This window comes from Chelonoidis abingdonii, chromosome 10 (genome assembly GCF_003597395.2).
Source record: "Chelonoidis abingdonii isolate Lonesome George chromosome 10, CheloAbing_2.0, whole genome shotgun sequence".
Classification (NCBI taxonomy): Eukaryota; Metazoa; Chordata; order Testudines; family Testudinidae; genus Chelonoidis; species Chelonoidis abingdonii.
In genome coordinates, this window is record NC_133778.1 from 9,482,789 (window position 1) to 9,504,821 (window position 22,033).

At 53.8% G+C, this 22,033-nt stretch overlaps 2 protein-coding genes and 1 pseudogene across 3 annotated transcripts in view; 2 read left to right on the forward strand and 1 right to left on the reverse strand.

The window, feature by feature from the left end:
* LOC116815861 (zinc finger protein 2-like) overlaps positions 1 to 16,755 on the forward strand; it is a 29,981-nt gene extending 13,226 nt beyond the window's left edge. Inside the window, exons 6-7 of one of the 2 annotated variants that reach the window (XR_012656618.1) lie at positions 15,574 to 15,677; positions 16,674 to 16,755. The gene's annotated coding sequence lies outside the window, so the exon portion shown is untranslated. Of the gene's footprint in view, positions 1 to 15,573; positions 15,678 to 16,652 lie in introns of both variants that reach the window. The other variant, XR_012656617.1, reaches the window with a different exon arrangement.
* LOC116815868 (uncharacterized) overlaps positions 1 to 22,033 on the reverse strand; it is a 385,671-nt gene that overhangs the window by 188,846 nt on the left and 174,792 nt on the right. The gene's annotated exons all lie outside the window — the stretch shown is intronic.
* On the forward strand, positions 11,149 to 12,139 carry LOC142047385 (zinc finger protein RFP pseudogene; annotated as a pseudogene).

A 22,033-nucleotide genomic window follows, 5' to 3' on the forward strand; every position in this document is an offset into this window, starting at 1 on the left:
AAGCCCCTTTTTAAATTCTGGGGACGACAATGAGAAAGACGCATTAATTGGCTTGGCAGCCTTGCGTCGGATCAATAGACGGTCACCAACCTCCCCAGTTCAGGAACAACTCTGAGGTCACCAGTTCAGGCCAGTCTGGATCATCTGATACCGCCCAGACCCATTCCTCAGACCCTTCAGACCCCGTTTCCCTGAAAACCTCCAGTCTGCCTGAGTCCCCTGATTTCCCTCATACATACAAAGATAGCCTAAATAACGATTGGGTCCACCACTTGTGCTCTGGCTCTAAAACTCTCCAGGCTCCCCTCCGAATCCTGCATACTGGGGGCCAACAAGAAGATCCCACTTGGAGCTATAAACCTTGGACTTCACAGAGCTCCATTCAATTGTAAAAGGCTTTCCAAAGCCCCTGGAAAATCCTACCAAATTCACAGAGGAATTTTTGCTGGTGTGCGACACCTATGAACGCTCTGAGGCAGACCTCCTGCAGCTGTGCAAGCTACTTGTAACCCCTAGCAAGCATGGAAAATGGCTCACAGCAGCAAATTGGCCCATCAGTGAGTGCCACTCTAATTTTCCAGACACCGATCCTGACGCTGAATACTGGAAAAAGTGTAAAGACCGAGCTAAACACCTACATAAGGCCATCCCTTGAGTATGGACTCCTAAAACCAACTGGAGGGCCATACACCGCTGTAAACTGACAGGGAGAAAACCTGAGCGACTTGCACCCGGCTGACTGATGTTTTTCTGCAATATTCTGGTATACAGCAACCGGGTGAAAATGGACAGGGGCACCTTGGCTCATGCATTTGTTAATGGCCTCCTACCTGCTATTGGCAGTATGCTAAAGCGAATAAGTGTTGGGTGGGAGACTGAAACCATGGACAAATTGGAAGCAGTGGCAGAGCACTGCCATTGCACTCTGAAAGGAAAGGAGGAACAGTCCTCCTGAAAATTAATTGCCCTGCAAATACAACATTATTCAGGGCAGGGCAAACAGTACCGGGGACGGGGAAGGTTCCAGGGACGGGGACATGGTCACAGGAGGGGCTGTGGAACTGGATTTTCAAGTTTTGGGGAAGTTTGTAATTACTGTAAGCAGCCTGGACATTGGAAGAACGAGTGTCCGTGGCGGCCTAATAGCTCTGTAGGCAACCAGTTAGACCCCCGGTTGGCACAGCTAGTCAGTCCCCAGCCTTACTTTGTCCCACAGCAATGATGGGATGCCGGGGAACCTCAGGAAATTTTTGCTCCTTTACTACCTCTCACTCCCACGGGTGAGTGTGTTTTGACTATCAATGATCTTTCTCTCTGTTTCCTTGTTGATATGGGATCTCCGCTCTCTGCAGTTCATACTACCGACCTGCCTGCAGTTCCCCGCTCTGGAAAAACCGTGTCCACTGTGGGCATTAAGGGAGTCCCAGCCCTTTATCCTTTTTCAAAACCTCTACTGGTCCAGATTGGTCCCCTTTCTGCGGATCATGCCTTCCTTCTCTCTGATTCCACTCCAGTAGACCTTTTGGGTCGGGATCTGTTATGTAAGCTTGGCTGCACCATATACTGTTCTCTGGATGGTGTCTACTTACAAATCCCCCAGTCCTCACTGAGTGATTCTGTAGCCTCCCTGCTGTCTGAACATTCCCCTTTCCACTCTGGTCCCCTGTTACTCATTGATCCCATCCCCTGAACATGTAATTTCGCAGGTCCCATCCTCTTTGTGGCCAACCCACCCATCTGAAGTGGGTTGCTTAAATACTGACCCCGTCTGCATTACTGTTGACTCCTCCAACCACCTGCCTCACCTGTCTCAGTACCCTTTAAACCCCCAGGCACAGGCTGGCGTTGCTCCGGTCATAACTGCCCTGTGGGAGCAAGGCATTATTGTTCCCTGTTCCAGTCCCTGTAACACTCCTATCCTCCCCATTCGAAAAGCTGATGGCAAATCATGGCGACTTGTTCAGGACCTTCGAGCCATTAACTGCATTGTTATACCCGCTTTTCCTGTTGTCCCTTACCCAGGAACAATTCCGGCTTCTAAGTTCTATCGCACCTGATGCAACTCATTTTACTGTTGTTGATTTGTGCTCTGCTTTCTTTTCTGTCCCGGTTCACTCTGACTCCCAGTATCTTTTTGCTTTTTCTTACAAGGGGCAGCAATATATATGGACCACACTTCCCCAGCGGTATATGGAAAGCCCATCTTACTTTTCCCAAGCATTAGCCCAAGACCTCGCTGACCTTGTTTTCCCATCCAGGTCCACACTAGTCCAATATGTAGATGATCTACTCTATTCCCTTCGTTGTCTGCCTCAGAAACTGATTCTTTAGTGCTCCTTACTGCCCTAGCAAACAAGGGTCACAAGGCTTCTCGCTCTAAGCTGCAGCTCTGTCAAGCCTCTGTCACATACCTTGGCTTTCTTCTCTCCCAGGATTCCCATACACTTTCTCCCGCCCGCGTCCAGGCTATCCTCAGCTTTCCCCGACCCTGCTCCCCACGCCAGGTCCGAAAGTTTTTGGGCCTGGCTAGATTTTGCGGGCAATGGATTCCCCAATATGGCTTCCTTGCAAAACCTCTCCAGGAACTCACTCAGTTCTCTGTGCCTGACCCCATGCCGTGGCCCCTTGAGGCCAACTCTGTCTTTGTTTCCCTCAAACAGGGTTTGGCTTCTGCCCCCGCTTTAGGGCTGCCAGACTATTCTAACCCTTTTACCCTTTTCTACCATAAACAATCTGGGTGTGCACTTGGAGTTCTCGCTCAGGTGCACAGAGGCAAGAGCCACCCAGTGGTTTATTTCTCTGCCACTTTAGACCCTGTGGCCCAAGGCCTGCCTCCCTGCCTGTCTGCTGTGGCTGCTGCAGCACGCCTGGTCGAAATGTCTGAATCCCTTGTCCTCCGCTCTCCTCTTACCCTCATGGTCCTTCACTCTGTGGAAACTCTGCTGTTACAACGTAATACAAGCCACCTCTCCTCCGTCTGCCTTACCAGGTATGAACTTTTACTGCTGTTGGCTTTATATATCACTGTAAAGCATTATTCTCAGTTAAATCCTGCCACTCTCCTTCCCTTGTCTAATGATGGTGATCCCCATGACTGCCTTGCAACTGTCTCTGCTGTCACTGTCCCCTACTCTGACCTTTCTGATGTCCCTCTCCCTAACTCTGACCTTGTTTTGTTCACTGATGGTTCCTGTTTTCAAGACAACCAAGGTTGTCTCCTTGCAGGATACGCTGTAGTGTCACTCTCTGAAACCCTAGAAGCTACGCCTTTACCTTCTGTAACCTCGGCGCAAGTCGTCGAATTAGTCGCCCTCACCCGTGCCTGCTTTTTGGCGGAGGGACTCTCCGCCACCATTTACACTGACTCCCGCTATGCTTTTGGGGTTGTCCATGACTTTGGCACCCTCTGGCAAGCTCAGGGTTTCCTTACCTCTGCCGGTACCCCTATTAAAAATGGCCCCTACATCGCTGCTCTCCTGTATGCAGTTTTACTTCCATCTGCCCTAGCTCTTGTTAAGGGCCCTGGCCACTCGACGGTGGATACTGATGTTGCTAAGGGTAACACATTTGCTGATGCCTCTGCTAAACATGCTGCTGCCCGAGAACCTTCCCCAGATGCATTTCTAGGTTCCCTTTCTGTTTCTATGCCACCGCCGTCCCTCACTGACCTCACCCTGCTCCAGGACTCTGCCCCAGAAGCCAAGAGAGTCCTGGGTTGCCCAGGGTTGCTCTCTAAATCCTGATTCTCTTTGGCGTTCGCCAACTGGCATCTTTGTGGACCCCTTATCACTCTATCCCTTGCTGGCCACCCTGCTACACGGTGTTTTGCATGTCGGAAAGGAGGGAGTGGTCTCTGCTGTAACTAAGGCAGGACGGGGGCCCCCCCATTTCATCTCTTTTGCAGCCCGCCATTGTGCTGCCTGCACCACTTGCCAAAGCCACGACATTGGTAAACTTGTAAAAGTGGCTCAGTGGTTCCGGGGCCTGCCCCAAACACCATTCTTGCATTGGCAACTTGATTTTGTACAAATGCCTAAGTGTCAACAATTTGAATTTATTTTGGTTATGGTATGTTTATATTCTGGGTGGGTTGAAGCCTTTCCCTGTTACAAGGCTGACTCACTGTCTGTTGCCAAATGTTTGTTAAATCATCATATGCCTGCCAAGGGAATTCCTGCCACTCTGTCCAGTGACCGGGGTACAGATTTTACTGGACAACTTGTTCAGCACCTGGATCGTGTATTACATATCACACACCTGCTGCACTGTCCCTACCACCCACAAAGTGCAGGTGCTGTGGAAAGGTGAAATGGTGTACTTAAGAATAAACTTGCTAAGATTTATGACTCCACAGGGTTAAGCTGGCCAGCAGCTTTACCACTAGCCCTTATGGAAATGCGATCCACTCCATCCCAAAGGCATAAACTGAGTCCTTTTGAAATTGTTATGGGACGCCCTATGCGAGCCGTGGCTACCATTCCTCCAGTCCTAGACTTGAACTTGACTCACCGTACGCTCCTTCAACATTGCAGGGGATTAATGCAAGCTGTAAGTCACTTCCATTAACAGGTTCGAGCCACCTGGCCAACGGAGCCCACCTCCAACGCTTGCCACAATCTCAAGCCAGGTGACTGGGTCTACATACGGCACCATCATCGAAAACACACCTTGGAGCACCGGTGGAAGAGTCCTCATCAGGCACTGCTTACTACCCAGACAGCTGTTAAACTGTCTGGCATCGCAGCGTGGATACATGCTTCGCAGTGTAAGAATGCACCCTCCCCGGCGAACCAGTTAACACCTCAGAACCGCACAGAGTCAATTTTGACTCCAGAAGAAGATGTGGAGGAACAGCCTGCAATACCTTACAATCTATGCTCTCATAGGGGTTGCCAGAAGCAGACGACGACCTAAAGCAAGGCCCAAGAAGAAACAGTAGCGAGCCTAGCACCTGCTGCCTGGTGGACATAAAACTGTGACTGTGGTACTGTCAGTTGAGATTGTCAGAACCAGAAGGGCCCTGCCTCAAACATGTGCCCCGGGTGGTGCCTGTTCCTCGGCTGCTAGTGTCTTAAGGTCTGGGGAGTCCACAATGACAATTCTTTTATCCAGCAGCAAGTGTGGATAGCTCAGACCCTTAATATTTCTAAATGCTGGGTCTGCAGCCACATCCCAGCCCACTCTCAAGCTGGTGTTCCTGTCCTGACAATCCCTCTCAATTCCCCAGACCTCACTGGAGGACCTCATCCATTTAACAAAACATGGAACAGCAATGACACTTGGGAAGCAGTGGGAATAAATGTATCTAAATGGATAAGTGTGGTGGAGGGAAAAGGCCATTGGTGTTGGTTGTGTAATGGAACAGGGCTGGATCGGGGAAAAGCCATTGCATTCAGCATATTGTGGCCAATGGTGTATGGGATTATTCGAACAAAACTAAAAAGTGGCAGGCCGGGTCTGGGGATGTGAATTTTTTTCAACCTGAGATCAAACAGAAAAATCAATCTCATGTTCCCGCTACAGCAACCTTGGTGAAAACAATACAATCTTTCAATGCCATGCAAATAACACCACTCCTCGTAAGGAGAATTACCCTGTGCCCTTTGGGGGATATTACTCATCTTTTGCAGATACCTATATGATAAATGGGTTCAACTGACCCTTCCTGGCCTTAATAGGCCATCATTGGGTTTGTGGGACCAAAGCTTATACCACGTTACAAGCTAACTGGTCAGGTATCTGTTATCCCACCCGACTCTTCCCACAATTCCAAGTGCTGGGGTCCTTCCCACGAGAATGCGTCTGTAATTTCAGGCGAAGAAGAAGGGACTTACCAGATGCCCAATGGTATGTATCAAGGTTTTTTCACCACTCTGAACTTTAGGGTACAGATGTGGGGGACCTGCATGGACCCTTCTAAGCTTAATTACTAGCTTAGATCTGGTAACACTACTACCACCCAGAATTTCAGTGTCTGGGGCACTTTCTGTCCCCTCAAAACTTTCCCCTCCCTGGGTTGCCTTGAGGGACTTCACCAATTCCCTGGTGAACACAGATCCAATCCCCTTGGATCTTAAAACAAGGAAAAATCAATCAGGTTCTTAAAAAGAAAGCTTTTAATTAAGAAAGAAAAAGTAAAAATTATCTCTGTAAAATCAGGATGGAAAATACTTTACAGGATAATCAGATGCCTATAGACCAGAGGGGCCCCCTCAGCCTTAGGCTCAAAGTTACAGCAAACAGAGGTAAAATCCTTCCAGCAAAAAGAAACATTTACAAGTTGAGAAAACAAACATAAGACTAACACGCCTTGCCTGGCTAATTACTTACAAGTTTGAAACATGAGAAACTGATTCAGAAAGATTTGGAGAGCCTGGATTGATGTCCCGTCCCTCTCAGTCCCGAGAGCGAACAACAACAACACAAAGAGCACGAACAAAGACTTCCCTCCACCAAGATTTGAAAGTATCTTGTCCCTCTATTGGTCCTCTGGTCAGGTGTCAGCCAAGTTTACTGAGCTTCTTAACCCTTTACAGGGAAAGGAGACATTAACCCTTAACTATCTGTTTATGACAGTATGTAAATGACATAAGGCCCTTAACCTGGGAAGAGGCCATTGGCGGTTCCCTTATCCCACTTGGGGGAGTAATACACCATGTAAAAAGGCTCCTGAGGTTACAAGCAGTAGTTGAAATAATGGTAAATGAAACTGGAGAAAGTTTAAGGCCCTGGCCAAAGAAACGGGTGATCCGACAGGTGGCCCTCCAAAACCGTCAGGCAGTGGACATAGTGCTAGCGGCCAAAGGAGGGACCTGTGCTTTCACTGAAAAACAATGTTGTGTGTTTATACTTGACTATGCCAATGAGGTAATAGATCGTGCCAGCCACTTAGAACACATCACATATCTTCCCCATGAAAAGCTGAGTTCTTTATGGAAGTGGCTAAGTAACCTGTTCAGTTTCTCTGGCATAGGAAACTGGTTGTTTCAGGGAGCCCTGACTATCTTGTTTGTAATCCTAATGATTTTTGAATGTTTTCAGTTAATCTCCTGTTGTATCCAAAATTGCGTAAGACAAGCTACGCAGACAGCTGTCCCAAACCACCTAATATGATGGTTTTAAATATCACTGATGAACAAAGAGACAAAGAACGATTGATTTGTGGAACCCAGTAATTGTTGGTCATTGCATAGCTTGACCAAAAGGAGGGATTGTGAAAGTAGAATAAATTAGATTGTGAAGGTAAAATGGATTAAAGAAATACTGTATGTTCCTTTAAGCAGTGATGAGGAATGTTAAAATATAGTTGTCAGGAAGATAAACATTAAGGTATGGAACAATGGGTCCACTTAAGCTAATGGTGGGATATTAGCAGGAGATCGGTAAGAGTTAATAAGGAAATAAGATGTGCCTGTCTAGCCCCAGGTAAACTTATCAGTTCTGTTCCCTTTGTTATCTTGTTAAGTTTGTGCCCTTTTTATCTGTATAAATAAAATAGCTTAAACCTTGCATGGGACTCACACACTTTCTGGGTGTATTGGCAGAGCACTTTGCTAATAGAACAGAGTGGTCTGATAAATTGTGAGTTCTGAGTCTGATTTTGATAGCAGGTAGATGCCTTGTGGGATTTTCAAAAGTGTATGGCTGCCTAATTACCATTAATTTCTTCTGTATTAACAGGCACCTATAACTGAGGGACCTTAGCACTGTAGCAACTCCAGCAGTCTGTAGCAGAAATGCAATTGTCCCTACCTCAGTTTCCCTTAACTGGTTCAGAGATGGAACCTAGATCTGTCAGTGTTTGTAACTCCAGTGCCCCATCTGACTTAGTCTCTTCGCTTTTGGGTCTGAGAGGAGTCTGGCCCCACCCAAAGTGCTGCCAGCCCCTTTAGTGGGGCCATTGTCCCAGGGATTTAGGCCTTTGTCTCAGGCCTCTCCTGACCCCTTTTCCATTGCTTCCCCTGTACAGGTTTCTTCCCTTCTTACTGCAACAGGATAGGAAGACAGTAAGTTACAGCAGGAACACAAAGGCAAAGTTCCCTATTCCTGTTCCTGTTCCCACCCCTCGTCAGGGATCTCAGCAGTCTCTACCCACGTCCGTCCCTGGGTGGTAGGGGGACCCAGGCCCATCCTCTCCTCTGGGTCCCAGCCCAGGGGACCTGAGTGATGCAGTCAGGGACTGTGTTTAAACCACCTCCTGCCTCAGGGCCTTGCAGGTACCTCCTGCCTGGTACCTTCTCTGGTTCTGGCAGAGACCTGCTTTCTGTGCACAGCTCCCTCCAGGCTTCCTCTTCCCTGAGTCTCCCTGTAGCTCCCCCAGGGGCAGATCCTGGCCAGAGCTGGGTGAAGGCAGCAGCTTCATGACGTTCACACAGCTCAGAGCCTTTCTGCAGGTGCATGAACAATAAGGGGACACATTCCCTGGGGTAGTGAGATCTAAGGCTCCCAGGGCCCTTTGTGCAGTCACCTTCCAGCCTGGCCCAGCACTTTCCCCCAGGTCTCTCTCATCACCTAGAGCCTCCAGCTCAGGAGTTGGTGTCAGCAGACCCCCAGAGATGCCCTGTAGGGCTGGTTCCAGCCACAGGAAACCATCCTGGGCTGGGCACAGAAAGGGGCTTTAATGAAGGTCTCTCCTTGGCACAAACCCCACTAAAGAGCAGCAGCTGCTTAGCCCAGGATCCCAAATCACAGTGGAGGCAGCAGCACCACGTAACAGGCTTTATCACTAACTCAGGGCTTGTCTACACTGACAAGTTTTGTCACCCAAAACTGCCTTTTGGTGACAAAACAGCAAGAGCGCACACACTGAAATGGGACTTTTGTCAGAAAAAATGGCCAGTTTTGGCAACAAAAAACTTCCACCCCTGTGAGAGACTTTTGTCTTTTCCCTTCCCTTTATTGTCGACAAACAGCCAGTGTAGACAGCATGCCTGTCTTTTCTTGGCCTCCAGATAGTGTCCCACAATTCCCATGCTGCGCTTTGGTCAGCAATTTGAACTCCGCTGCCTTTTAGGCAATCCGCCCCTCCCCCTTGCAAGCCCTGGGAATTTGAAATCCCATTTCCTGCTTGCTGGCTCAACGTGAAGAGGTGTCCTGGTTTCTCCCCGGTAAGCATGGCTGGCTATCGCACCACATGTGCTCCCACCTGGACCACTGCGGAGCTGTTGGATCTGATCAGTATATGGGGAGAGGAGGCTGTTCAGTCACAGCTGCTAGTGACCCCTTAGGGATCAGGACACATATGGGCACATTTCTCAAGGCTTGTGTGAAAAGGGCTGTGAATAGGACATGCAGCAGTGCAGAGTGAAGATAACAGAGCTGAGGCAGGTGTATCATAAGATGCGGGAGGCAAACCATTGCTCCGGTGGTGCAGCTAAGAGCTGCCACTTCTCTAAGGACCTGAATGCTATCCTTGGTGCTGACCCCACCTCCATCACCGATTGCCCCATGGATACTTTGGTGACAGCAAAAAGAGGGGCTAACCCAGAGTCTGAAATTCTGGATGAAGAACTGGAGGTAGAAGATTTGCAGCTCCCAGAGGGGTCGCCCGGTGGGGCAGGCAGCCAGGAACTTTTTCTCCACTCCAGAAGTGCTCTCCAGGGAGCAGGAAGCAGATGACACCCCGGGTAAGTTGCTGTGACTTGGTTAGGGAATAGAAGAGTTGAAGGCAGGTTGTGTTTTTATGAGAGCTGGACATTGCCCTGTGTAGCTAATCTGCATGGCCAAGCAGGGTGTTGCTGGACATCAAGATCTCCATGGAGATCTCCAGAGAGGGGCTCTGGAAAGTTTCCAAGAGGTACTAGTTAATCCTCTGCCGCAGATTCCAAGGGATTGTAGGAAATTGTCCCCTGCCATTTAGCAATCGCTGGAGCTGGGACCAAAGTGGCACATAGCTGAGCTGCATATAGACTGGGGTGAAAGCCACAGACATGCAGTAGTTACACCCTAGTTTCCCTGCTTACCTGCAGCAGTGAGAGGTCAGCCAGAGATGTGCCTGCCTGTGGAAAAGTGCGTGATAATTTTAGAACGAGTTTCCCGCAAAGGTGCACTGCAAGCTGTGACAACCACCCTCCATGCGATCTTGACACTCACCATGACTGGGGTGCTTGCAGAGCTGTGTGCCTGCCTAGAGCTCCATTTCCACCTTCCCACAACACCTAGCGACAGATGGTGTCACCAGGCACTGTGGGATACATACCCACAGTGCATTGCTCACCCTGTCGACAATGGTGCTCCGACAATGGTGGACACGATCTGTTGAGCAAATGTAAACTCATGTTGAGGTCATTACTTTTTGTCAATGTTTTTTATGTCAACATTAGTTTCATTGACAAAACTTGCCAGTAGAGGCAGCAGCATCATGTAACAGGCTTATCACTAACTCAGACCCAGGAGCCACAGGGTTTCTAATTTCTGTTCTTTATGCTCCCCTCTTCTCCCAGCACCAGCCACAACAGCTCTCAGCTGCTTCATTCTCTTCCCCTCCATCCCAACCTCAGCTGCTACCCTCACTGGGACAGGGACTTTCTGAGGCTGGAAGGAACCAGCCCCGGACTCTGCCCAGATTGTCTGGGGGAGGAGGTGATGTTAACCCTTCGCTACCCCTGGCTCTGTCTCCCTCCCAACCCCCAGGCTGTGACTAGGGCTGGCTCCAGCATTTTTGTTGCCCCAAGCGGCAAAAAAAAAAAAAACCACCCCGCCATCAGCGGCAGCTCTACCGCGCCGCTTCCTTCTTCGCTTCTTTGGTGGCAGGTCCTTCCCTCTGAGAAGGATTGAGGGACCCACTGCTGAAGAGCCAGCGGTGCCGCCCACGGCCGGCGCCACCCATTAGGCGCCCTAGGAGGTCGCCTAGGGCACTAACATTTGGGGGGCGGTGACTGCAGTGTCCGGATGTTCGGCCGCTGCGGTCGTCAGTGGTATTTTTGGGGCGGGACCTTCTGCCACCTGTCGGGGGTGCCATTTTGGGGGCGGGACCTTCTGCTTCCTAGGGCACCAAATAGGCTGCTGGCGCTCCTGGTGCCGCCCCTTTCCATTGGCCATCCCAAGAACCTGCTTCCTGTGCTGGTGCCTGGACCCGGCCCCGGCTGTGACATGAGGGTGACTCACTGCAGCTCAGCACAGGGCCTGCTGAGAGCAGCGGGAAGGAAACAGGCTCCTCTGAGCGCAGGAAAGTGAAACTAACCTGCAGTGGCTGGGTCCCGGGTGCAGAGGGGCCATGGCTGCCGGGGACCTGGCCGAGAGCTTCCAGGACGAAGTGACTTGCTCCATCTGCCTGGAGTATTTCACAGACCCTGTATCTATTGAGTGTGGGCACAACTTCCGCCGGGCCTACATCAGCCAGTGCTGGTGGGAGCCAGAGCCAAACTCCTCCTGCCCCCACAGCAGAGAAACTGCCCCGCAGAGAGACCTGCGGCCCAACAGGCAGCTGGGGAACCTGGTGGAGTTAGTGAAACGCCTGAGGCTGCAGGCGGGGCCAGAGCCCGAGGGGCAGAGAGCGTGTGAGAGGCACCAGGAGACGCTTAAACTCTTCTGCGAGGAGGATCAAGCCCCCATCTGCGTGTTGTGTAACAGGTCCCGGGCGCACCGCACTCACACGGTGGTGCCCATCGAGGAGGCTGCCCAGGAGTACAGGGTAGGGAACAGTTATCTGCATGGCTGGGGCAGCTTCTCTGCAGCTACAGAGCCCTCTGCATGTGTCTGACCAGCCCTGGGTTAGAGCCAGGGAACTGCCTGATAGTGGGATTGTTGTGCAGTGGGAATTTTTCATAATATTTTGGATGAATAGTGTGTATGCCTCAGTGTCCCCTATGTGGTGCACGTTTAACACCGACAGACCCCCGTTGTCGTCAGTGGGGATCAAAGCTGGGGACCTGTGGAGCTTAATGCATGAGCCTCTACTGCATGAGCTAAAGGTCCTGTTTCTCTTCTCCACGGCTGTAGGGGGTTCATATACCTTTAGCTGGCCTAGGTGCCACCAAGGGGTACAGAGCGCCACACCAAGCAGGTGTGGCTTACACATGGCTAAGGCTATGAGTTTTTCACAGAGGTTGGAGAAGTCACAGAATCCGTGATTTCCAGAGACCTCCGTGACTTCAGCTCACAGCAGCTGGCAGCTGCAGAGAGCTGGGGAGTTCCTGGCTGCCACAGGCGTTGCAGGCCCTCGGAGCTCGTAGCGGGCTGCGAGTGGTGTGGGGACCCCGCAGCTGAGCTCCCCATTTGGTTAAGGATATTTTTAGTAAAAGTCATGGACAGGTCACAGGCTTCCATGAGTTTTTCTTTATTGCCCGTGACCTGCCATGACTTTTACTAAAAATATCTGTGACAAAATCTTAGCCTTACCCATGGTTAATTAGGTGAGGGGCGGGGGGAAGGATGTTTACTTGTAGAGACCCAGAGATTCAGGCATGAGGGACAGCTGGCTGCCTGGGGCCCCATGCCCATGGAGTGTCCCAGGAGACAGTGGCCACACCAGTTGGCTGGACATTTGGCACTAAACAGTAAATGACCATTGATGGCCCATCCTCTGTGGGAAGCCAGCCAAGTGTGCCCAGCTGGGGTTCGAAGTGTGGGCTGCTGGAGGCTGGAGAGCAGCTTCTGAGCGCAGACTACAGAGGGGTCAGAGGGTTCTGGGAGTGACTCAGATGGACCTTTCCATTCTCTGTGTTAACTAAGCACTGTCTGCGCTGTGTTCCAGACATGTAAAAAACCAGAGAGAGTCAATTATTTTTTATTAGGGTCCAAATTTCTTGGTCAAGGCATAGTCAAGGTCCAGACTTCAAAGAAAATAATAAAAAAATAGTAACAATCATGATAATAAATAAATAAAAATATTTCAGGATCTGCTCAAAAGCATCAGATGGTCCAGATTTAGCCTGCGGTCATCTGTTGACTACCTCTGTAATAAACCCCTCAGCTTTTACAATGCTGGTTGAGAGTCACTCCAGAATAAGGAAGTGGAGGTACATGGCTCCCTTGGGGTGTACAAGTCTCCCTTGGGTGTCCAGCTCAGGTGGACTTGCTGACATGAAGTGGGGTGCTGTTAGAGAGTCACTCCAGAGTAAGGAAGTGGGGGTACATGGCTCCCGTGGGTGTCCAGCTCAGGTAGACTTGCTGATATGACGCAGGGCTGCTGGAGGCTCTGAGATTGAGTCAGGAGGCAGTGAAGCCAAGTGGCTTTCCTCATTGGACAAAGTGTGATCCTAAGGGGGTTGCCACACCAAAAAGCTCCTCCCAGAGCTGTTCCAGAGCACCGGACCTATGGCAGGGAAACAGCCTGGAGATGATGGTACTGGGACAGAGTGGGCCAGGCCCAACAGCTCTGCCCGGGGAGTTACCATGGAGTTGGGGTCACTTTTTCAGCAGGCTGGAGAAAGGAGAAGACCTGCTCCCATTGACTTACTCTGCTCAGTGATGATGTTGTTGCTGGGCACAAACCAGTGACCCCAAAACAGCCCCCAGAGCCATTGTCTGTTTGCAGGAGCAAATCCTGAGCTGCCTGCAGTGTCTGCGGGAGGAGAGAGCAGAGCTCCTGGGACTGAAATCCGACTGGGACAAGGAGAGTGAGAGGCTCCTGGTAGGTGCCGTGCTCTGCCCGGCTGGTTTGCATAGGGGTGTCAGTGAGAGTGGGGGGTGGGGGTGTCTGCGCTGGTTGGGGTCTGGCCTGTGCAGAAGGTTAAAGGTTTCCAGAGTCGATGCAGGGAGACAGTTCAGGGTCATTTTAACCAGTGCGGGAAAGCGTCTGCTCTCAGGTGCCTGATGTAAATCAGGAGTCAGTGGGGTCAGGGTCAGACTCCTCTGGGACCCTGGGGTTAGTTCCCCCTGGAGGCAATGGGTTCACCCCAGGGTGGCTGGGAGCAGCCTCTGGCTCTGGCTCTCTGGCACCATGGGAGGGGGGAGGCCAGTAAAGCTGCTGAACAGGCACAGATGTGGCAGGGGTCAGGGCGGAGCAGGGGGAGATTTGTGCTGATCTCAGGGTTTGAGTGTCAAATATTCCAGTGATGCTATTTGGCCAGCACCATTTGCCAAGGCCTGGTCTGCACTTCAGTCTGTTGCTGGTACAGTAATGGAGGGTGGGGGGTGATTGATTGTAGGGGGGTTGGTAATTTTTGGTGACATTTTCATACTAGCAAAAGGCCTAGTGCACACACAGCTATGAAATGAAATACTCTGTGCAGCCTAGTGTCCCGGCCCTGCCCCTGCGCACCCCAGAGGCAGACGGAAGTGGAGCGGTGGCTGGTGGTGGTTGAGTGCGAGCGGCTGCGCCAGTTCCTGGCTGAACAAGAGCGCCTCCTGCTGGCCCGGCTGGGAGAGCTGGACAAGGAGGGAGGAAAATGCCACCCGCCTGGGTGAGGAGATTTCCCGGCTCAGCACCCTGATCACAGAGCTGGAGGGGAAGTGTCAGCAGCCGGTGCTGGAATTGCTTCAGGTCAGACTGTGTCAGACGCGCCCAGAGCCCAGTGCCGGGAGGGTACGGCCCCGGAGTCACTCAGGCTCCTAGGGCAACTCAGTGCAGGGAGCAGGGCCAGGAGCCCCAAGGCTGCAGAGACACAGGCATTTGGGCCATCAGGGAGGCAGCGGGAGGCTGGTAAAAGGCTGTTCCAGCCCTGGGCTCAGCACAGAGGACCTGGCCATCCCTGCAGAGTATCTGGTGTGAAAGGGGCTCTGCTCCCCCTAGCACAGCCCTTTAGTGCCTCCACCCCACTGGGGGGGCTGGGACTGGGATTGCAGAGTGACCCGGCTGGGCCAGGGGCACTGACTCTCTGCTCTGTCTCTCCCTCCCCTCTAGGGTGTCAGAAGTGCCGTAAGCAGGTGTGTCTGGGCTCTGTCTGGCCCTCATGCCCCATCAGGCTGGGAAGAGACTCAGAACCCAGGCTGCAGACCCAGCGCCCCAACTGTGGGAGGATCTCACCCTCTGGATTCAGCCTCCCTCCGTCTCCATCGCCCCGGGACTGCAGCCGCTGTGTCTGTGTGACCCACCCTGGGGAGGGGATCACCCCACAGCCCTGGGCTGGAGACCCCTCCCTGGGACCAGGCTGCTTGGGGGATCATTCATGGGTTTGAGGGTCTGTCACCCCAATGGCCTGACCTGGCCCCAGCTCTGTCATGGCCCAAAGGCTGTCCTGTGGGGGGGCCAGGGGCCTGTGAGGGAAGAGGCAAGTGTCCCAGCCCAGGCCCAAGTGGGGCAGAGTCCCCGTCCCAGAGCCCCCACCCCGTGGAGAGTGACCAGGCCCCTTGGAGGCTGAGGAGAGGCTGGGCTTGGAGAAGGGGCCCCTCTCTCAGCCCTGGGATCAGCCGCTCCAGGCCCCAGAGGGGACATGGGCCTGGCTGGGTGTGAGAGGAGCTGGGGCTGGCCCTGTCCAGGCTGGGTTTTCTCTCTGGCTGGACAGAGGCCCCCAGTCTGGCCCCGGCAGATCGTGCAGGCACTAAATTCCCTAGGCAGCAGAGGTCTTGGCTCCATTAGCCCTGCCTGTGGCCCAGCTCCCACCCGCTCCCCGTCTGGCTCTGGGGGGCAGGAACTTAGGGCCGAGGAGCGGAGAGGAATAAACACACACTCTTCGCCTTCTCGCCTCTGAGAGACACATCTCCACATCTGGCGCCCGAGTCCCCTGAGCTGGAAAAGAGAATCCGGGATTTCCCGCAAAAGAACAATCTCCAGGAGGCAGTGCCGGGATTCCTGAGTAAGGAGCATTGCTGGGGGTTTCTCTCGTTGTACTGGAGCTGGGCAGGGGGAGGGATTTGGCCCAGCAGGTTCAGTTATTATCAGTTCCTGTGTGCCCAATATTACTCATGGACCAGAGCTTAATTCAGAGCACTGTGACTGCCCAGCCCAGTGGGGCCCAGATCCTGGAAGAGCCCTCAGGATCCCATATTCCTGGCTGCTCACTGCAGAGCCCAAAGGGGGAAGATTTCAGGAGAGCAGATAATTCAGAATCATGAATCTGTGTGCCCAGCGCTGCCTCCTGCTCTCTCCCTGGGCTATCTGAGTGCAGGGGCTGATGCTCTTGGTTAACTGAGATGTTATCACAGACTCAGGGCTGGATTCTAAGCCTCCCTGAATGACACCAGCTGAGCATCACAGCCCTCGTGTTTGAGCACCTTGGGCCAGACTTTCAAAGGTATTTAGGTGTCTGCTGGGAACCTCCAAGCACCTAACTCCTATGGACTTACCTAACCTGCTTCAGCACTTTTGAAAATCCCACTCAGTGTCTACCCGCATATTTAGGTGCCTAAATATCTAGGAGAAGCTCCCCCCTTGTACCTTGGTCACCAGCCTGTCCTGGGATATTGTATCAGCTTGAAAGAGCTGTGACTCTTCAGTAGTGGTGAGACAGGGGTTGTGACTGATTATTCTCTCTCTCTGTCTCCTTCCAGAGGGGCTGGCTGCAGAGAGAGGTGAGAATCCTGGGTTGCTGTTCGCTGTGCCAGGGCAGGACGGGACAGCTGCTGGGAGCCTATTCCCCTGTCTGGAGCAGCCCCTGGGCTGGGCGGGTGTGACGGGATCTGCACAGGAGAAACCCAGCTGAGGAATGTGGGACAGAGAGGGGAGTAGGAGCCTGTTGAGCCCTGGTCTGCTCAGAGCCGGGTGCCGTGGGGAGGGCCTGTGTACATACCTGCTAGAGCTGCTGCTGATCAGCCCGGTCTCTTTGTGTCAGGACGTCAGCTCTGCCCCACAGTCTCTGCAATGAACCCCGCTCTGGGTGACTCTGCTCTGTGAATTCTCACCTCTCTTTCTCTGCTGGTTGTTCCAGGACTCAGAAGAGCCCGAGGATTCGCAGGTAACTGAGGCCAATCCTGTATCAATGAGTCCAGCCCCTTCCTTTGGAAGAGATTCACTACCTGCAGCTGCTCCTGGCACTACCCCCCAGTGGTGCCTGAGGCCTGGGCTCCGTCCTGGGCAGGGCCCCAGGTCCTGGGAGACGCGCTGGCCAGGCCCCGGGTCTCCAGCAGGGCCATTGGGGCTGGTACCGCGCTCGCTGCCAGAGTGCCCAGCCCAGCCTGTTGTCCCAGCGCTGAACCCTCCTCTGCAGGTGGGGACCCTGCTGCTTTTCCTGACTGAGCCCCCCTCTTTGCCGCTGCCTCTGCTGCTGCGCTCCAGGCTCAGCCCGTGCCAGGGCCAATGCGGCACTGCTGGGGCTGCTCCTTCCCTTGGCACCTGGATTCTCTATGTCTGGGACAAATGGCCGGGCAAGGGGACGGGACCTGCTCGGAGACACACACCCTGTGCTGCTCCCAGAGGGCAGAGACCAGCCAGGGCTAGGCAGCAAAGCACCACCGCCCTGGGATTAACCATTTCCTTCCACCCCCCACCAGCCCACCACCAGTCAGTGCCACTCGATTGCCTGCGCTCTGATCCCTGGGACCCGCGTCCGGCAGCTCGGGGGAGTCGCTGGGTGAATGTGTGGGGCAGTAACCGGGGCTCCCTGCACCCCAGGGTCCCCGTGTGCCATATGCGCCGACTTTCCCTCTGCCCCATGGATGCTCGACACTCCCCCCACAGCCCCGCCCCTGCACCACCCTCACCCTGCCCCAATTCTACCTCCTTCCCCAAAGTCCTCACCCTGCCCCTTCTCCACCTCATCCCTGAGCATGCTGCATCCCTGCTCCTCGCCCTCCCTCCTGGAAAGTCCTAAGCGCCACCAAACAGCTGTTAGGCGGTGGGGGAAGTGCTGGGAAGGGGGAGAGGAGCAGGGATGCAGAGGGCTTGGGAGGGGGGACGCGGGGTGGAGTGGAGCACCCGCTAATTTTCCCCCAAGGGTGCTCCAGCCCTGCAGCACCCACTCAGTTGGCACCTATGCCATGTGCAATGGGGAAGGCCCCATGCTGTCACATAGCCCTTAGGGGCTGGGCAGTGGGTGTTATTGATCTAGCGCCCATGAGTGCGCCAGGCGCTGCAGAGACAGAACAAGGGGCTGCTGGCCCCGAAGGGCTCCTGGTCTGAGTGCAGACAAGGCCCTGCAAGGGGACCAGCAAATGCTGAGGTGGTGCCAGGATCCCAGTGCGCCCTTGGGCCTGTCTGGCTCGGTCTGACAGTATTGTAGTGACCCTGCTGGCTCTATGCTGGGCCCTGGGTCACCCCAGTTCAGCATCCAGCCTTCAGGGGCTCGGTACTCCCAGGGTGGGGCAGGGGCAACCAGAGGGCAGGGGGAGCAGGTTCAGACAGCCACAGGCTGCAGGGAAGAGGGAACAGCCTGGGAGCTGGGATGGGGAGGCCAGGAGTCAGGTGGGAGGCACCACCCTGTGCTCAGTTGCTCCAGGTTCACACTCAGGGACCCTGGCTCCATTGGGCCCACGCAGACAGACTGGAGAGAGCGAGGCCTGGGGAACAGGAAGCAGTTCTGTTAAATGGGGGCCAGTTGTGCAGGCTCATCACAGGATGGCACCCCCAAGCTCCCCCTCAGCTGGGTCTGGGTGGCCCTGCCACCGCCCTGCCTCAGTTTACACTCTTCAGCACTCCTTAAACTGCTGCACACAGTCCAAAAGCTCTGAGACAAAAGTCCCCTGCTGAGGTCCAGTCTGAGTTCAGTTAAGCCCCAAAATAAAATCTTTTCCTTCACTCCGCTCCAGCCTCTGGCTCTAACTCAAGACCGTCACTCTCCTTGAGTCAGGAGCCCCTAGCCCTCCTTCCCAGAGCTGAGTTTGGGTCAGACTGTACCTCTGTTCCCTGCAGCCCGCATCTGCAGGGCTCCCTTCTAGGCTCCTTGCTCTGGGAGGTCTCCTGGGATCCCCTCTCCTCAGCAGCTTCCCATTTCTGGGATCCCTTCAGCTGAGCCCTGGCAACCCTTTATCACGCTCATTGGCTGTTTAGCTGCCAACCAGCCATCTAGGGATTTAATTACTTCCAGGTGGGGCTGGATTGGCTGGTTCTCCCTTACAGGAGCCTGTCACAGGTAGGCTGGGCCCTGACTCCCCCTAAAGGGCCAGCCCCCATGACCTCCCTTTCCCCGGTCCCCCAAAGCCGACCTCTACCTAAAGGCAGGCATGGCCGTGGCTAACACTTGGTTATGTTCTGCAACCAGGGGGCACTTCCTAGCCGGCTGCCACAAGGAAACCTACAAGGCCCTTGGCCATATTTTTATTCATGTCACTGAACTGTGAAAAAATGAAGAGACCAGGAGTTGTGTTCCCCACAATCCTGTGAAGCTCATGTGATGGGCAAAATCCTCCAGTCTTCAGCCTGGCGTAGTTCAGAACAGCTTGTACTCTGTGAGTCAGAATCTCCTCTGGCCGTAGCAGAGGTAGACAACAGCACCCGGGTTCCACCATTGCCCGCAGGCTGCTGTGACAGATACACACTGGCTATATAGCTCTCCCCTCAGCCAGCTACACACCAGGTGTGTCCATCATAAAGCCCTGTAACGCTCTGCCAGGTCTGGTTGGGGTGTGTTACACACAGCGCCACCTCGAGGCTGCACAGTACAATACGGGTTAGCGTTCCCTGAGAATTGGTAACTGGCCTCAGCTGCCTCCCAGGACAACCCCTCCCACCCCGCTTGGGAGTGACGTTTGTCTTTCACTCCGACAGCTCCTTATTAGCATCTCTGATTGTTGCTGAGCACAACTTTTATTCCTGCAGCCTTGAATAAATGAGCCCTGGGAGCCCATTTCAGACCCTCTTCTGTCCATATGACAATGTGAAATGTTATCAGCTGGGAAAGTGCCTGTCTGCTCCTCCCCTTTTCCTGTACAATGGACTTCGTTTTAGCCTGGGTCTGGTTGAGAGGTCCCCAGTGTCTTCCTTTTCTATTTCAACTTCCTCTTGGACGTGTGTTTTTATGGTGGCTTTTCCCTCCCGCATGTGGAATCCCCACCTCAGACAGTCCATCTTCCACCTGATGGGTCTCTACCTCTGCACCCACCGCAGCGCTGTCCTTGTCTCCAGCCAGTGGACGTAGCTCGCTGCCCAGTGGCTCTGTTTTCTGGAGATGCCGCGCCTGCTCTCTCTGGCACAATTTCATCTCTTTCCGCAAGGCCTCTGGGCTTTCCTACTTTGTATGCCTCTCAGAGCCGGGCTTTGTTCCACACTCGATCTTAAGCTGGTTCTGGAGCTCAGTCAGCTCCTTCTGCAACAACAAACACTGCTGTTCCCTGGTCACCTTCCAGTGCTGAGACGGGCTCTTCCAGTGCCCCTGCTCCCGCTGGATGGCTTGGGCTGAGATCCAGTCCCTTGTCAGCGCATCTCCTCTAGCGCCTGCCGGGGCTCAGCCTTTGGGGCTGGGAGGTGTTTAGCTGTGCAAGGTCGCCTGCCCTGCTCCCCTCAGCTGCAGCAACCTTTTCTTCTCACTCTCTCCAGGCCATTAGTGGGTGGGTTTGCTGGGTCACTGTAGAGGACACGGCCACTAATGCAGATTCCTTTGTAGTCAACACCTCTGTATCTGTGCCTATCGACATCCAGCCCTTCAGTGTGTGATCAGCTTGTTCCCCTAAAAAGCCTCCCAGGACACCCCCCACGTCACTCCCCTCCCCTGTGTAAATGCAGCCTCCTGGTGATGTATTGCTGGACTTTCTCTTATCGCACTCACCAGAGCCCTCAGCATGCACCTCGGCCCCCTCCTGAGCCATCAGCTTTAGTCTGTCTAGTTCTGTAACTTGTTCCTTCTCCTCGGTTAGATACGTTTACATTGGAGCTAAGAGGTGAGATTCCCAGCTCGTGTAGACGTAGCTGAGCCAGGTTCTAACAGTAGCTGTGTGGCCAGGGTAGCACGAGAGGCAGCTTCAGCTACTACCTGAGTACAACCCCCCTAGCCCCCTTGGTACGTACTCAGGCAGCTGCCCAGTGCTGCTCTTCCTAGCCAGGCTACACGGCTACCTTCAGCATGTTGGCCTGAGCAGAGCTGGTGCAGGTACATCTACATGGGCTGGGAATCACACCTCCCAGTCGCAGACAGACCCTCAGTTTCAACTTCTCCAGCTTTCTTCTTTCTACCCGGTGTGGCAGGCTCCTGTGTCCCAGCAAATGTGGCTCTAGTTTTGCATCCAGGCTACTCATGTCCTGCAGCCCTTTCTGGGCCCCCTCCTTCACTAGGCCTAGGACTTGTTCAAGCCCTTCCCGTTTTGGCTCCTGGATAACTTTCCTTTTTTGGCTCATTTTCTACCTTGTCTGCCTGCAACTTCACTTCCTTGAGACTGTTGTTCCCCATCTGCCTGTTGCTTTGCACCTCCCTTGGCTGAACTATTCTGGTCTCCAGGTGCTGCTTGACCCGGTGTATTGACCATTCCAACTGCTGCTTCCTCCCTGTGGTCTGGTGCCTGGCGCTTGGTACATTCAGCAGCTGTGAGTTTCTTATGCAACCCTCTGCCCCCCTGGGGCCATCTCTTCTCCATGCTCTGCCTCTGTGTGCTCACCTCTTCCCTTGTCCCTTGGTGCCCACCCCTCTCTTCTCTGCCTTCCTTGCATCTGCCCTCTGCTCAACCCCCCCCATCCCTCCTGGTGACTACCCCTTCCCTCACTCCCCTGTTGCCCCCTTGGATCTACCCCATCCCTTGCCCCCCTCTTTGTCCCATTGTCACCTGCACCTTCCCTCCACCTCTCCTTTTACCCTGGATCCAGCCCCTCGGTCTACTGCCTCTCTGCCTCCCTAATGCCTGCCCCTCTCTTCACCCCTTGTGTCCCCTGGTGCCAGCGTCTTCCCTCTCCCCCTTCTGTGCCCCAGTGCAGCTTGCCTCTTGTCCTGCCCCCCTTTGGCCATGGTGCCCACCCCTCTCCTGTCTTTCTCTCTTCCTTGGCACCAGCCCTGCCCCTCGCTCATGTTCTATGGCCCTGGTGCCTGCCCCTCCTCTTCCTCCTTACCCCCCCATGCCCGCCCCTCCCATCACCCTCTGCCCTCCTGGCACTTGCTCCTCTCCTTACCCCCTGCAGCCCCCTGGAACCTGCCCCTGCCTTCACCCCCCTGTCCTCCTGGTGCCTGCTCCTCTTGCCCCCCATTGCCCTTGTGCCTGCTTCCCCCTCTACCCCATCACCTGCCCCTCCCCTTCCCTCTCCCAGCATCAGCCTGTCCCCACCCCTGCCCCACTGACACCTTCCCACCCCTCCCCC